The 15,686-nt window shown below is 46.6% G+C and overlaps 1 protein-coding gene across 2 annotated transcripts in view; it reads left to right on the top strand.

Moving 5' to 3' along the window:
- LOC139549741 (numb-like protein) overlaps window positions 1–15,686 on the top strand; it is an 84,602-nt gene that overhangs the window by 17,930 nt on the left and 50,986 nt on the right. The gene's annotated exons all lie outside the window — the stretch shown is intronic.

A 15,686-nucleotide genomic window follows, 5' to 3' on the forward strand; every position in this document is an offset into this window, starting at 1 on the left:
CTCAGGACCCTGGGACTAAACACCTCCCTCTGCAACTGGATCCTGGACTTCCTGAAGGACCACCTCCTAGCGATGAGGATAAGCAACAACACATCCGCCACGCTGACCCTCAACACGGGGGACCCTCAGGGGTGTGTGCTTACTCCCCTCCTGTAACCCCTGTTCACCCACAAATGCGTGGTCGCGCACGACTCCAACACCATCGCCAAGTTTGATGACGACACGATGGTGGTAGGACTGAATATCGACAGTGATGAGACAGGCTGTAGGGAGGAGGTCAGAGACAACAACCTCTCCTTCAACGTCAGCAAGACAAATGAGCTGATCGTGGACTACAGGAAACGGAGGGACGAGCACGCCCCCATCCACATCGACGGGGCTGCAGTGGAGCGGGTCGAGAGCTTCAATTTCCTCGGTGTTCGCATCACAACAGCACCTCTTCCCCCTCAGGAGGCGGAAAAGATTTGGCATGGGCACTCAGATCCTCAAAAAGTTATACATCATTGCTGCTCCACCTTGACTAGCTGCATCACCGCTTGGTACGGCAACTGTTCGGCCTCCGACCGCAAGGCACTACAGAGGTTGGTGAGTACAGCCCTGTACATCACTGGGGCCGAGCTCCCTGCCATCTAGGACCTCTATACCAGGCGGTGTTAGAGGAACGCTCCAAAAATTGGCAGACTCTAGCCACCCAAGCCATAGATTGTTCTCTCTGTAACCAACAGGACCCTGAACAGCTTCTACCCCCAAGCCATAAGACTGCTAAATAGCTCATCAAATGGCTACTCGGACTACCTGCATTGACCTTTTTTGCACTAACTCTCTTGCACTGACTATGCACATACACAAGACTCTACCGACACACACACATACTTACACTGACACCCCAACACACACGTTCACACACACTATGTTTCTCGGAGTCATGGCTGAACAAGGACATGGATAATATAGATCCAGCTGGTTTTTCCATGCATCGTCAAGACCGTACAGCATTGTTGTGTATGGTTAGGGGGGAAGAGTGTGTCTGTGTTAACAACAGCTGGTGCGCGATCTCTACTATTAAGGAAGTCTCGAGGTTCTGCTTGCCTGAGTTAGAATAGCTCATGACAAGCTGTAAACTGTACTATTTACCAAGAGAGTTTTCATCTATATTCTTCACACTATCTGCAATGACCCTTTTTTCACTCTCGTTGTTTACGAAACGTGACGAATACCATTTTTCACACACAAAGACACACGCACACACACACACACTACATACGCCCGCACACACACATAACACGCGCACACATGCATACTGATGCCACACATACACACCTACACACACACACTTTTCCAACTCACCACAGATGCTGCTCAATTACCTCGTACCCCTGCACATCGACTCGGTACTGGTACTCCCTGTATATAACCATGTTATTACCTCGTACCCCTGCACATCGACTCGGTACTGGTACTCCCTGTATATAGCCATGTTATTACCTCGTACCCCTGCACATAGACTCGGTACTGGTACTCCATGTATATAGCCATGTTATTACCTCGTACCCCTGCACATCGACTCGGTACTGGTACTCCCTGTATATAACCATGTTATTACCTCGTACCCCTGCACATCGACTCGGTACTAGTACTCCCTGTATATAACCATGTTATTACCTCGTACCCCTGCACATAGACTCGGTACTAGTACTCCCTGTATATAGCCATGTTATTACCTCGTACCCCTGCACATCGACTCGGTACTGGTACTCCCTGTATATAGCCATGTTATTACCTCGTACCCCTGCACATCGAATCGGTACTAGTACTCCATGTATATAGCCATGTTATTACCTTGTACCCCTGCACATCGACTCGGTACTAGTACTCCCTGTATATAGCCATGTTATTACCTCGTACCCCTGCACATCGAATCGGTACTAGTACTCCATGTATATAGCCATGTTATTACCTCGTACCCCAGCACATAGACTCGGTACTGGTACTCCCTGTATATAGCCATGTTATTACCTCGTACCCCTGCACATCGACTCGGTACTGGTACTCCATGTATATAACCATGTTATTACCTCGTACCCCTGCACATAGACTCGGTACTGGTACTCCATGTATATAACCATGTTATTACCTCGTACCCCTGCACATCGACTCGGTACTGGTACTCCCTGTATATAGCCATGTTATTACCTTGTACCCCTGCACATAGACTCGGTACTGGTACTCCCTGTATATAGCCATGTTATTACCTCGTACCCCTGCACATCGAATCGGTACTAGTACTCCATGTATATAGCCATGTTATTACCTCGTACCCCTGCACATAGACTCGGTACTAGTACTCCCTGTATATAACCATGTTATTACCTTGTACCCCTGCACATAGACTCGGTACTGGTACTCCATGTATATAGCCATGTTATTACCTCGTACCCCTGCACATCGAATCGGTACTAGTACTCCATGTATATAGCCATGTTATTACCTCGTACCCCTGCACATCGAATCGGTACTAGTTCTCCATGTATATAGCCATGTTATTACCTCGTACCCCTGCACATCGAATCGGTACTAGTACTCCATGTATATAGCCATGTTATTACCTCGTACCCCTGCACATCGAATCGGTACTAGTACTCCATGTATATAGCCATGTTATTACCTTGTACCCCTGCACATAGACTCGGTACTGGTACTCCCTGTATATAACCATGTTATTACCTCGTACCCCTGCACATCGACTCGGTACTGGTACTCCATGTATATAGCCATGTTATTACCTTGTACCCCTGCACATCGACTCGGTACTGGTACTCCCTGTATATAGCCATGTTATTACCTTGTACCCCAGCACATAGACTCGGTACTGGTACTCCATGTATATAGCCATGTTATTACCTCGTACCCCTGCACATCGAATCGGTACTAGTACTCCATGTATATAGCCATGTTATTACCTCGTACCCCAGCACATAGACTCGGTACTGGTACTCCCTGTATATAGCCATGTTATTACCTCGTACCCCTGCACATCGAATCGGTACTAGTACTCCATGTATATAGCCATGTTATTACCTTGTACCCCAGCACATCGACTCGGTACTAGTTCTCCATGTATATAGCCATGTTATTACCTTGTACCCCTGCACATCGACTCGGTACTAGTACTCCATGTATATAGCCATGTTATTACCTCGTACCCCTGCACATAGACTCGGTACTAGTACTCCATGTATATAGCCATGTTATTACCTCGTACCCCTGCACATCGACTCGGTACTGGTACTCCCTGTATATAGCCATGTTATTACCTTGTACCCCTGCACATCGACTCGGTACTGGTACTCCCTGTATATAGCCATGTTATTACCTCGTACCCCTGCACATAGACTCGGTACTGGTACTCCCTGTATATAGCCATGTTATTACCTCGTACCCCTGCACATAGACTCGGTACTGGTACTCCCTGTATATAACCATGTTATTACCTTGTACCCCTGCACATCGACTCGGTACTAGTACTCCATGTATATAACCATGTTATTACCTCGTACCCCTGCACATAGACTCGGTACTGGTACTCCCTGTATATAGCCATGTTATTACCTCGTACCCCTGCACATCGACTCGGTACTAGTACTCCATGTATATAGCCATGTTATTACCTCGTACCCCTGCACATCGACTCGGTACTGGTACTCCCTGTATATAACCATGTTATTACCTCGTACCCCTGCACATAGACTCGGTACTGGTACTCCCTGTATATACCCATGTTATTACCTCGTACCCCTGCACATCGACTCGGTACTAGTACTCCATGTATATAGCCATGTTATTACCTCGTACCCCTGCACATCGACTCGGTACTGGTACTCCCTGTATATAACCATGTTATTACCTCGTACCCCTGCACATAGACTCGGTACTGGTACTCCCTGTATATAGCCATGTTATTACCTCGTACCCCTGCACATCGACTCGGTACTAGTACTCCATGTATATAGCCATGTTATTACCTCGTACCCCTGCACATAGACTCGGTACTGGTACTCCCTGTATATAACCATGTTATTACCTCGTACCCCTGCACATCGACTCGGTACTAGTACTCCATGTATATAGCCATGTTATTACCTCGTACCCCTGCACATCGACTCGGTACTGGTACTCCCTGTATATAACCATGTTATTACCTCGTACCCCTGCACATAGACTCGGTACTGGTACTCCATGTATATAACCATGTTATTACCTTGTACCCCAGCACATCGACTCGGTACTAGTACTCCATGTATATAGCCATGTTATTACCTTGTACCCCAGCACATCGACTCGGTACTAGTACTCCATGTATATAGCCATGTTATTACCTCGTACCCCTGCACATCGAATCGGTACTAGTTCTCCATGTATATAGCCATGTTATTACCTCGTACCCCTGCACATCGAATCGGTACTAGTACTCCATGTATATAGCCATGTTATTACCTCGTACCCCTGCACATCGAATCGGTACTAGTTCTCCATGTATATAGCCATGTTATTACCTCGTACCCCTGCACATCGAATCGGTACTAGTACTCCATGTATATAGCCATGTTATTACCTCGTACCCCTGCACATCGAATCGGTACTAGTTCTCCATGTATATAGCCATGTTATTACCTCGTACCCCTGCACATCGAATCGGTACTAGTACTCCATGTATATAGCCATGCTATTTTGACTCTTTATCGTTTTTTGTTATTCTCTGTATATTTATTCCTTGTGTCACTATTTTCCATCTTTCTCTCTGCATTGTTGGAAAAGGACCTACCTGTATGTAAGCATTTCACTGTCTACACCTGTTGTTTACGAGGCAGTTGATAAATAACATGTGATTTGATCTGTGTGGGTGGGACAAACGTAAACACACATCATCCTCTGTGTAGCAGGTTCTGAAAGGTTTGGTGTGTGTGACTGTGTGTGTGACTGTGTGTGTGACTGTGTGTGTAACTGGTTGTGTGACTGTGTGTGTAACTGTGTGTGTGACTGGGTGTGTGACTGTGTGTGTGACTGTGTGTGTGACTGTGTGTGTGACTGGGTGTGTGACTGTGTGTGTGACTGTGTGTGTGACTGGGTGTGTGACTGTGTGTGTGACTGTGTGTGTGACTGTGTGTGTAACTGTGTGTATGACTGGGTGTGTGACTGTGTGTGTGACTGTGTGTGTAACTGGTTGTGTGACTGTGTGTGTGACTGTGTGTGTGACTGTGTGTGTGACTGTGTGTGTGACCGTGTGTGTGACTGTGTGTGGGTGAGGAAGGGTTTTCAGAATCCTAATAGTTTTTGTCTCTCAGTCCCTGTTTCTGTCTCTCTCATTCGCTCAGCTTGGCCTTGTCTCTTTCCCCTGTCTCTACCTCGCTGTCATCTCTCTCTATTTCTCTCATCCCTCTCTGTCTCTCGCTCTGCTCTGATCCTGGTCAGGAATAGGTCTTGTTGCTGTAAACACGGGAACATTTCATCTTCAGCACAAGGTTGTGTTTGCATTCTGTTTTTTTCTTCTCATCTCATCTCAAGTGTAAGCAGCGCCAGCCTCATCAGAGAGGAGTAAAGTCCCAGAAGGCCCAAAGGATTAGGAGACAAATACCCGACAAATTGGGAAAGACCTCATCAGCACTAGCAGCAATTTGAAGCAGCAGCAGGTCCAGAGTGTTAGAGAGAGAGAGAGCGAGCGAGAGAGAGAGCTGCTCTTGGGTTATTTCTGTTGTTGCTCACTCTCTCTCCCTCGCTTTTTCCTCCCCAAGCCTCGTCTCTTTCCCCAACAGCCATCACTACTGACTCGCCCTCTCTAACCCTCTCTCTCTCTCTCTCTCTCTCTCTCTCTCTCTCTCTCTCTCTCTCTCTCTCTCTCTCTCTCTCTCTCTCTCTCTATTTCTTTCTCTCCCCGTAAGCCCATGCTACGGGGAGAGAAAGAGTTGCCATGGGAGCCGGTTGCCATGCAGCAAGAGTGAGGTTTGGCGTGGTTGGGGGTGGAGTGTGGGGGGAGAGAGGATGTGGGTTGGAGAGAAGGCTGTGTTGTGTGGAGAGAAGCTAGAGGTCTGCCAGAGTGACAGACACCGGGTGCCACAACCATTATACTCAGGCTGCCCACCAAACAGCATCAAACACCGCAGAACTGGGAGAAAAATAAAACAGGAGAACGAGGGCAGGAAGGAGGGAGGCTAAAGATGATCTAGTAGCAAGGTGTACAGTTGTGAGAGGGACTGAAAGAGGAGAACAGGCCTGATAGAGAACTCAACATCAACGTAGGCTGAGGGCTCCCCTCCATGGCTATCCTCGGAAAACTGTACCATATGCAGAATTGCAGCCGTCTGCAATGACCTGCCTTGTGGACACAATTAGAGGTTGAGTGGCCCACTTGTAATAATTCTAGTGTGTGTGTGTGTGTGTGTGTGTGTGTGTGTGTGTGTGTGTGTGTGTGTGTGTGTGTGTGTGTGTGTGTGTGTGTGTGTGTGTGTGTGTGTGTGTGTGTGTGTGTGTGTGTGTGTGTGTGTGTGTGTGTGTGTGCAGAGCACTGGTGTAAATCAGGTCTCAGGCTCGCTGCTGCCCTTTTGTTAGCCCACCAGACATGTGACACAATTCGGTCTGCCTGCCCCCTCCGCCCGCACGCATACACACACACACACATCGATCCTCTCTCTCTCTCTTGGCAATTTTCAGGCGAGACCCACAGTTTATTTACCAGACAGTAAGAAAGAGAGGCTGGAGCATTTCCTTTATGGTTGGTTGGTGCTGTTAAATAGTCTGCATTCTGAATGTTTTGGGAAAGAGGTACACTCATACTCACACACTTCTCTGTCCTCCATAGTTTTTGACCAGATTGGTGACAATGTGTCTTTGTAGTGGGGAACCGAACAGGCCTTTGGTTGTAAAGGGGGAAAGAGAGAGAGGGAAGAGATGGGCGTTGAACGGAGCCAAATCAAATCAAATCAAGTTTATTTTATATAGCCCTTCGTACATCAGCTAATATCTCGAAGTGCTGTACAGACACCCAGCCTAAAACCCCAAACAGCAAGCAATGCAGGTGTAGAAGCACACATCGATCCCAGTGATTTTTAGACGAGTGTCTGGACTTGGCTCTGGCCAGCACTGGACCGGACAGTGGGGCTGTGTCCCGAAGCTCAGAAGATGATTGGACAGAAGGAGAGTCACGTGTTATTTGCTTCTGTGGGCTTAGCTGATTGGAGAGGAAAACAGGTATCTGATTTGTGACAATCGGTTGGGAAGTTGAGCTGTCTCTCATACAGTGTGGCTGGCAGGAATTTTGGATCAAACCATTCCCAGACAATTGATACACACACTTGACACGAGCCTGGCTGAAAGCACACTTACACTGGAGCTCGTCCAGGCACATAATGTCTGAATCATAGTAGCATAGCAACACAAGTCAACTGCATACAAAGTTACTCTCAAACTGGCCCAGTGTATCTTTAGTGTACTGTGTTCGTATGCTTCTAGCAGGATACTGCATTTGAGTATGGAAGTACTTTGTGTGCACACACACACACACACACACACACACACACACACACACACACACACACACACACACACACACACACACACACACACACACACACACACACACACACACACACACACACACACACACACACACACACACACACACACACACACACTTGCTGTTGAGGTTTGGGAAATGCCTGCGGCTTGCGGTATGTTTCAGGAAATGACATCATCCAGCAACAGTTGGTGCAGGTTTCTAATTTCCATCCCAAACCCATGGAAATAGTTTGTCTGTTTGGGCTTGCCATAATGTTGGAAGAATCGTGTGCAATAAAGATGAATGCAGCAAGAAAACACAGGGCTATATTGTTTTCATAGACTGTGTATAGAAGAAGAACCAAAGTTTGTCTCAAATCTGGAAGAGGATGGAGGAAAAAGACGATGATGTAAGGAGGGAGAGAGGAAGAGGGAGAGAGGAGAAGGGAGAGAGGAGGAGGGAGAGAGGAGGAGGGAGATGAGAGGATGAGGGAGATGAGAGGAGGGAGATGAGAGGAGCAGGGAGAAGAGAGGAGGGAGATGAGAGGAGGAGGGAGATGAGAGGAGCAGGGAGGAGAGGAGAAGGGAGAGAGGAAGAGAGAGAGGAGGAGGGAGATGAGGAGGAGGGAGATGAGAGGAGGAGGGAGATGAGAGGAGGAGGGAGATGAGAGGAGCAGGGAGATGAGAGGAGCAGGGAGATGAGAGGAGGAGGGAGGTGAGAAGAGGAGGGAGATGAGAGGAGGAGGGAGATGAGAGGAGCAGGGAGATGAGAGGAAGAGGGAGATGAGAGGAGGAGAGAGGAAGAGGGAGATGAGAGGAGGAGGGAGATGAGAGGAGGAGGGAGATGAGAGGAGCAGGGAGAGAGGAAGAGGGAGATGAGAGGAGGAGGGAGATGGGAGGAGCAGTGAGATGAGAGGAGGAGGGAGAGAGGAAGAGAGAGAGGAGGAGGGAGATGAGAGGAGGAGGGAGAGAGGAAGAGGGAGGTGAGAGGAGGAGGGAGATGAGAGGAGCAGGGAGATGAGAGGAAGAGGGAGATGAGAGGAGGAGGGGAGAGAGAGGAAGAGGGAGATGAGAGGAGGAGGGAGATGAGAGGAAGAGGGAGATGAGAGGAGGAGGGAGATGAGAGGAGGAGGGAGATGAGAGGAGCAGGGAGAGAGGAAGAGGGAGATGAGAGGAGGGAGATGGGAGGAGCAGGGAGATGAGAGGAGGAGGGAGAGAGGAAGAGGGAGATGAGAGGAAGAGGGAGATGAGAGGAGGAGGGAGATGAGAGGAGGAGGGAGATGAGAGGAGGAGGGAGATGAGAGGAGGAGGGAGATGAGAGGAGCAGGGAGATGAGAAGAGGAGGGAGAGAGGAAGAGAGAGAGGAGGGAGATGAGGAGGAGATGAGAGGAGGAGGGAGAGAGGAAGAGGGAGATGAGAGGAAGAGGGAGATGAGAGGAGGAGGGAGATGAGAGGAGGAGGGAGATGAGAGGTGGAGGGAGATGAGAGGAGGAGGGAAATGAGAGGAGGAGGGAGATGGGAGGAGCAGGGAGATGAGAGGAGGAGGGAGAGAGGAAGAGGGAGATGAGAGGAAGAGGGAGATGAGATGAGAGGAGGAGGGAGATGAGAGGAGGAGGGAGATGAGAGGAGCAGGGAGATGAGAAGAGGAGGGAGAGAGGAAGAGAGAGAGGAGGGAGATGAGGAGGAGATGAGAGGAGGAGGGAGATGAGAGGAGGAGGGAGAGAGGAAGAACTAGATGAGAGGAGGAGGGAGAGAGGAGGGAGAGAGTTGTGAGAGGAGATGAGGAATCGCTGACTCTCCTATAGAGGTGAACCTCTATAGGAGAGAGAACAAGCCGAGTCTGTTCAATGAAAAGAACTGACACCGAGTTTGAGAATGGGGAGATGAGATTAGCACTTTCAGAAGACCTTGTACTCAGATATTAACTGATAATGTGAGTCTGACTTGAATTTGTACAAGGCTTAGTGATTTATTGTGTTATATTTTGATACTGCGTTGTGCTAGCAAAATAGGTACACAAATCCCACTGGGCACACCACGTCATTTCAACGTGGAAATGTGGGTAATATTTGGTTGAGACGTTGATCAATGAGATTTCAACCTTTATTCACCCACTCAAAAAGACAGCCAGAAGTTTGTTGAATTCCAAATGTATTATCACTGTGCTTTCAGCCATCTAAAAGCACAACCAAGTTCCAATAGGAAAACAATGTCAGATTTTTGGTTTAGTTGTCATGTAAATGTGTTATAACTTCGCTTTCAACCATTTAAAAGCACAGCAAAGTACAAATGGGAATACAATGCCAGATATTTTGTATTTCTACAACAGATTCATGTGTTATCACTGTGCGTCACCTAATAGCATAACCAAATGACCTGGATTGCAGTTGAGATTACATTAAAAGTGCTCAATGCTGTTCGAGATTCTGCGCAGATTATTCTAGAAATATGGTGAAGATCTCCACAGACCTGTGTTGCGTGATATCTTGAACCTGCACACGTTCTATGATTACATAAGAAGACATTTATAGTTACATAACCTCAAAATGTGGCCATGGATGTGTTTCTAATTTTAAGGTTGAATAAATACTGTTAAATTAGTTTGTAATGATAGATAGGCTACTTAAAGTATTGTAAAAGTGATATTGATTGTGCAACGAAATTTCAACATTTGACGGATATGTATTTTTTGTGTCTGACTTCGAGAGCCTTTTTATGTCTCTATTTGGTTTGGTCAGGGTGTGATTTGGGGTGGGCATTCTATGTTTTACTTTTCTATGATTTTGTATTTCTATGTTTTGGCCGGGTATGGTTCTCAATCAGGGACAGCTGTCTATCGTTGTCTCTGATTGGGAACCATACTTAGGTAGCCCTTTTCCCTCCTTTCAGTGTGGGAAGTTAACTTTGTTTGTGGCACATAGCCTTAAGCTTCACGGTCGTTTTTGTATTGTTTATTGTTTTTGTCGGCGTCATCACCTAATAAAAAGGAATATGTACGCTCACGACGCTGCGCTTTGGTCTACTCCTTTTGACGGCCGTGACATCCAGTTTGTTTACAAATGAATAATTGATATGTTGGATACAAGTAAAAAAAAAATACAAGTTAAAGAATAGGACTAAATCAAATCAATATGTTGGATACAAGTTTTAAAAAAAATACAAGTTAAAGAATAGGACTAAATCAAATCACACTTAATTTAAAGTGCATTTAAAGTGTGATCTGATTTAGTCCTATTCTTTAGCTTAGATTTTTGGTTGAGATGGGGACATGAATCCAACATATTAGTTAACAACTTGAAGATTACATTTGAAATCAATCAAAGCTTGAAACCGTAGGCCCATATGTATTGTCTATATTTAGTTGAACCCTGGGTTAAATTGAAACAACAGCTGTTGATGACTTAGCAAATCCTATATAGGCTTAAATATGGATGAAATATGACTTAGAAAGTATGGTTACATTTCATTTTCTCTGTTAAACCTACCCTTTGGAATCACTTCGATAACAACAGGGAATCTAGTTATTAAGAAATCTCTCAATAATCATTCTCACGATAGCACATTGGTAATAGTCAGTGACAAAAGTTAAGCAGGGTTGCTGCCTAGCCTATTGTTTAATTTTTCTGATAGTGGATATAACGTTGAAGATTTGATGTTGTTTCAAAGGTACAAATTCACCATATTTTATAAAAGGTTTGTCTATGTTAAATTGGTTACCATGATGACATAATCCCGTAGTTGAAATTTCACCCTCAAAACAACAGTTGAAAGTTATTTTCAAATCCAATGCATTTCCCACGTAGATTCCATGTCACAATATGTTGACAAATTACGTTAAAACAACGTTGATTCAACCAGTTTGTGCCCAGTGGGATGTGTATTGTGGATTTGCATGGTAGTGCATGTGAGTCTGTGTCACGCCCTGACCTTAGAGAGCCTTTTTATTTCTCTATTTGGTTAGGTCAGGGTGTGATTTGGTTGGGCATTCTAGTTTTCTATTTCTTTGTTGGCCGGGTATGGTTCCCAATCAGAGGCAGCTGTCTATCGTTGTCTCTGATTGGGGATCATACTTAGGCAGCCTGTTTCCACCCTAGTTGGTGGGATCTTATTTTTGCACAGTTGCGGTCTAGCCCTGCAGAACTTTACGTTCATTTATATTTTGTTGTTTTGTCAGTGTTTTCAGTATTAAATATCATGAACACTTTCCACGCTGCGCTTTGGTCTCATTCATTCAACGACGGACGTAACAGTCTGTCATGTTTTTTTCACGAGCACAACTTATTTAGTATCGAGCGTTTGTACAGCACAGGAGGTTGGTGGCACCTTAATTGGGGGGGACATGCTCCTAATATTGGATGGGGCGAACCAGGTGGAATGGTATCAAATACATCAAACACATGGTTTCCATGTGTTTGATGCCATTCCATTCGATCCGTTCCTGATGGTATTATGAGCCGTCCTACCCTCAGCAGCCTCCTGTGATGTACAGGCAGGCTATTTGATCCTAATTGTTTTAGCTGTTCGTGAGTGCGTATGTGTGTGCTTGTGCGTGTCTGCTGGTTCATGGACATGAAAGAATATGTCTACCACCGCAGGTCCTGTGCTTACTCTAGCATAGTAAAACATCAGTAAAACATTGAGGCCACTCAATAGTGGAACATCAGAGTACATACACAGCTTTGTTTTCGTGAATTTGGGTAATTTTTGGGGGAGTAAAAATGTACAGTGCATTTGGAAAGTATTCAGACCCCTTGACTTTTTCCACATTTTGTTACGTCAGACTTATTTTCTTCCCTCGCCAATGTTTTTTTCCCCTTGCCAATCTACCACAATACCCCATAATGACAAATCAAAAACAGGTTTTTAGAAATGTTTGCAAATGTAAAAAAATAGTAATAAGGAAATATGACATTTACATAAGTATTCAGACCCTTTACTCAGTACTTTGCTGAAGCACCTTTGGCAGCGATTACCGCCTCGAGTCTTCTTGGGTATGACCCTACAAGCATGGCACACCTGTATTTGGGGAGTTTCTCCCATTCTTCTCTGCAGATCCTCTCAAGCTCTGTCAGGTTGGATGGGGAGCGTCAATGCACAGCTATTTCCATTTAATATCCTATTTCCCTAACCCCTAACCCTAACCCTAAACCTTAACCCTAATCTTAACTTTAACCCCACCCAAACCCTAAACCTAACCCTTCAAATTTTTCCTACCTTGTCAGGACATTGTGATGACTTGTCAGGACATTCTGGTGACATGTCAGGACATTGTGATTTTGATAATGTAGGAAAACATGTACACACACACCAAGCCAGCTCTACTGGTGGGCCCTCATTTGGGTCACGAGAAATTGGGACAGGTTCAATTAACAACACAGGGCAATCAATGCTCACAATGCCTAGAGCTCACGGTCCAGCACTCCACACCACACCGCCCCACGCCACACCACGCCACCCAACGCCACACCACACCGCCCCACGCCACACCACACCGCCCCACGCCACACCACGCCACCCAACGCCACACCACACCGCCCCACGCCACACCACGCCACCCAACGCCACACCACACCGCCCCACGCCACACCACGCCACCCAACGCCACACCACATCGTCCCACGCCACACCACACCGCCCCACGCCACATCGTCCCACGCCACACCACACCGCCCCACACCACATCGTCCCACGCCACACCACACCGCCCCACGCCACATCGTCCCACACCACACCACACCGCCCCACGCCACATCGTCCCACGCCACACCACACCGCCCCACGCCACATCGTCACACGCCACATCGTCCCACGCCACACCACACCGCCCCACACCACACCGCCCCACGCCACATCGTCCCACGCCACACCACACCGCCCCACGCCACATCGTCCCACGCCACACTACACCACACCATACCAGGCTGCATGGATATTTCTGTTGGGGTAAAATCTCTACTTCAGGGATAGACAACTAGATTCAGCCATGGGACCATTTTTGTCAGAGGGGATGGTCGGAGGGCCGGAGCATAATTAGAATTATTTTTACATCTCAAATTGACCACAACTAAGCCCAAAAAGAGATTGTATTTGAAAATAACAATAATTATATACCTTGATTAGATTGAGACACAATCACATACAGTATGTCTTTTTCTTTAACCGTGGGAATACTTGGGAAAATATTTCCTAAATTACACACATTTTTATATGAATTCCTGGTGATTTTACTATCTTTTTTTACCCAAAACTAAAATCCCCCAAAATATATATACTGTATTTTTTGTTTACGAAAAACTTTGGGGGAGGGGCAATAAAAACCACCCAGTTTGCCGTCCCCTGCTCTACTCCAGGATTCCAGGTGGAAAAAGAACAACAACACAGTTGGAAAACCATCAAGATCCTGTATTCTAATTCCCAATTCTATGGGAAAAACACACCACATTTTTAAATGGAATCCACAGGGGAAGATTACTCATAGTTTGTTTTCAGACTGTTTTGCCGGTTTTCCATATATTTTTTTACCTTTATTTAACTAGGCAAGTCAGTCAAGAACAAATTCTTATTTTATAATGACAGCCTACCCCGGCCAAACCCTCCCCTTACCCGGACAATGCCGGGCCAATTGTGTGCGCCCTATGGGACTCCGGATCACAGCCGGTTGTCATACAGCCCGAGATCGAACCAGGGTCTGTAGGGATGACTCTAGCACTGAGATGCAGTGCCTTATACCGCTGCATCACTCGGGAGCTAATGTTGCCATTTTTGGTTGAATTTATACAATTCATTTAGGCGTGCACTCTAGTTAGCTCCATAGAAAAAGAAGGACTAGATTCTAATTGTATGGTTAGCCCCAGTGCAATCAACAGCAAGAACAGGGCTCTGGTGAGTGGTGAATAGCCAAGCTAGTGTTACCACGGGAATGATTAGGATGTGATGTGAGGTTAAAACACTGGTTGATTGAATTCTTTGGAAGCCATTTTTGTCACGTAAGGAGGAATCTGAGCAGTATGTGTTCCCATCCAGCCTGTGAGGTCATTGTGTTCGATAACTATACCATTGATAGGCTTATGGGAGAGCTCAGCCCACCGCTGTACGCTTTGCCCACAGTGAATTATCAAGCTAATCTCTGTATATGACACAACACAGATGGACACACTTTCTGTCTCCTATTTTATGTAGCTATCTGCCTCTATCTCTCTCTCCTGTCTCTCTTAGTAATTCTGTCATCTCTATCTCTCTTTCTTTGTCCTCCTCTCACGCACTGTCTATTTTTATAGGTCTAGCTATCTCTCGTTCCCTCCCTTCACCTCTCTTCTCCAGCTGTAGATATACCAACAACAGAGGAGCAGAGAGAGGGAGAGGGGGAGGGGGAGTGACAGAGAGAGAAAGGTGTTGGTTGCTTGTCTCTGTCTTTGAGTCTGGGTGTCTTTGTGTTTGGAGCAGTCAAGTGCTTAGTGAATGAGTGGCTCCCAGGCTGCAGCCAGAGGTGAACGTGTGACCAGGCAGCCTCCAGGCTGAGGCTGCCTGGTCAGAAAAACCCTCCCCTCCTGATCCATCCCAAGCCATTGCCCGCAGCCTCCAGCCTCACTGGCCATCGCAGATGGACGGATGAAACTGTGTCAGCTCCCGCCTTAGCTAGCCTAATCACCCCCCCCCCCCTCTCCTCTCTCATCCTCTCTCATTCTCTACATCTCTCTGTGTCTCTCTGTCTGTCCTCTTCATTCTCCCAATCCCTGCTCCCCTCTCGGACAGGTTTTGGAGAGGCTGAAACCAAACCGTCCCTCTCACTGGCAATACAGACAGGAATGTGTGTGTGTGTGTGTGTGTGTGTGTGTGTGTGTGTGTGTGTGTGTGTGTGTGTGTGTGTGTGTGTGTGTGTGTGTGTGTGTGTGTGTGTGTGTGTGTGTGTGTGTGTGTGTGTGTGTGTGTGTGTGTGTGTGTGTGTGTGTGTGTGTGTGTTAGAGAAACACATACACATTACACATACACAGTGACAGGGGGCTGTGTGCATGTGTGAATGTGTCGGTCACCTTTTCTCCAAGTTAATCCCTTAAGAAGAGGTGTATTTCTCTCTCCTCTCTCTCTCTCTCTCTCTCTCTCTCTCTCTCTCTCTCTCTCTCTCTCTCTCTCTCTCTCTC

The sequence above is a fragment of the Salvelinus alpinus genome, chromosome 22, assembly GCF_045679555.1.
Source record: "Salvelinus alpinus chromosome 22, SLU_Salpinus.1, whole genome shotgun sequence".
Classification (NCBI taxonomy): Eukaryota; Metazoa; Chordata; class Actinopteri; order Salmoniformes; family Salmonidae; genus Salvelinus; species Salvelinus alpinus.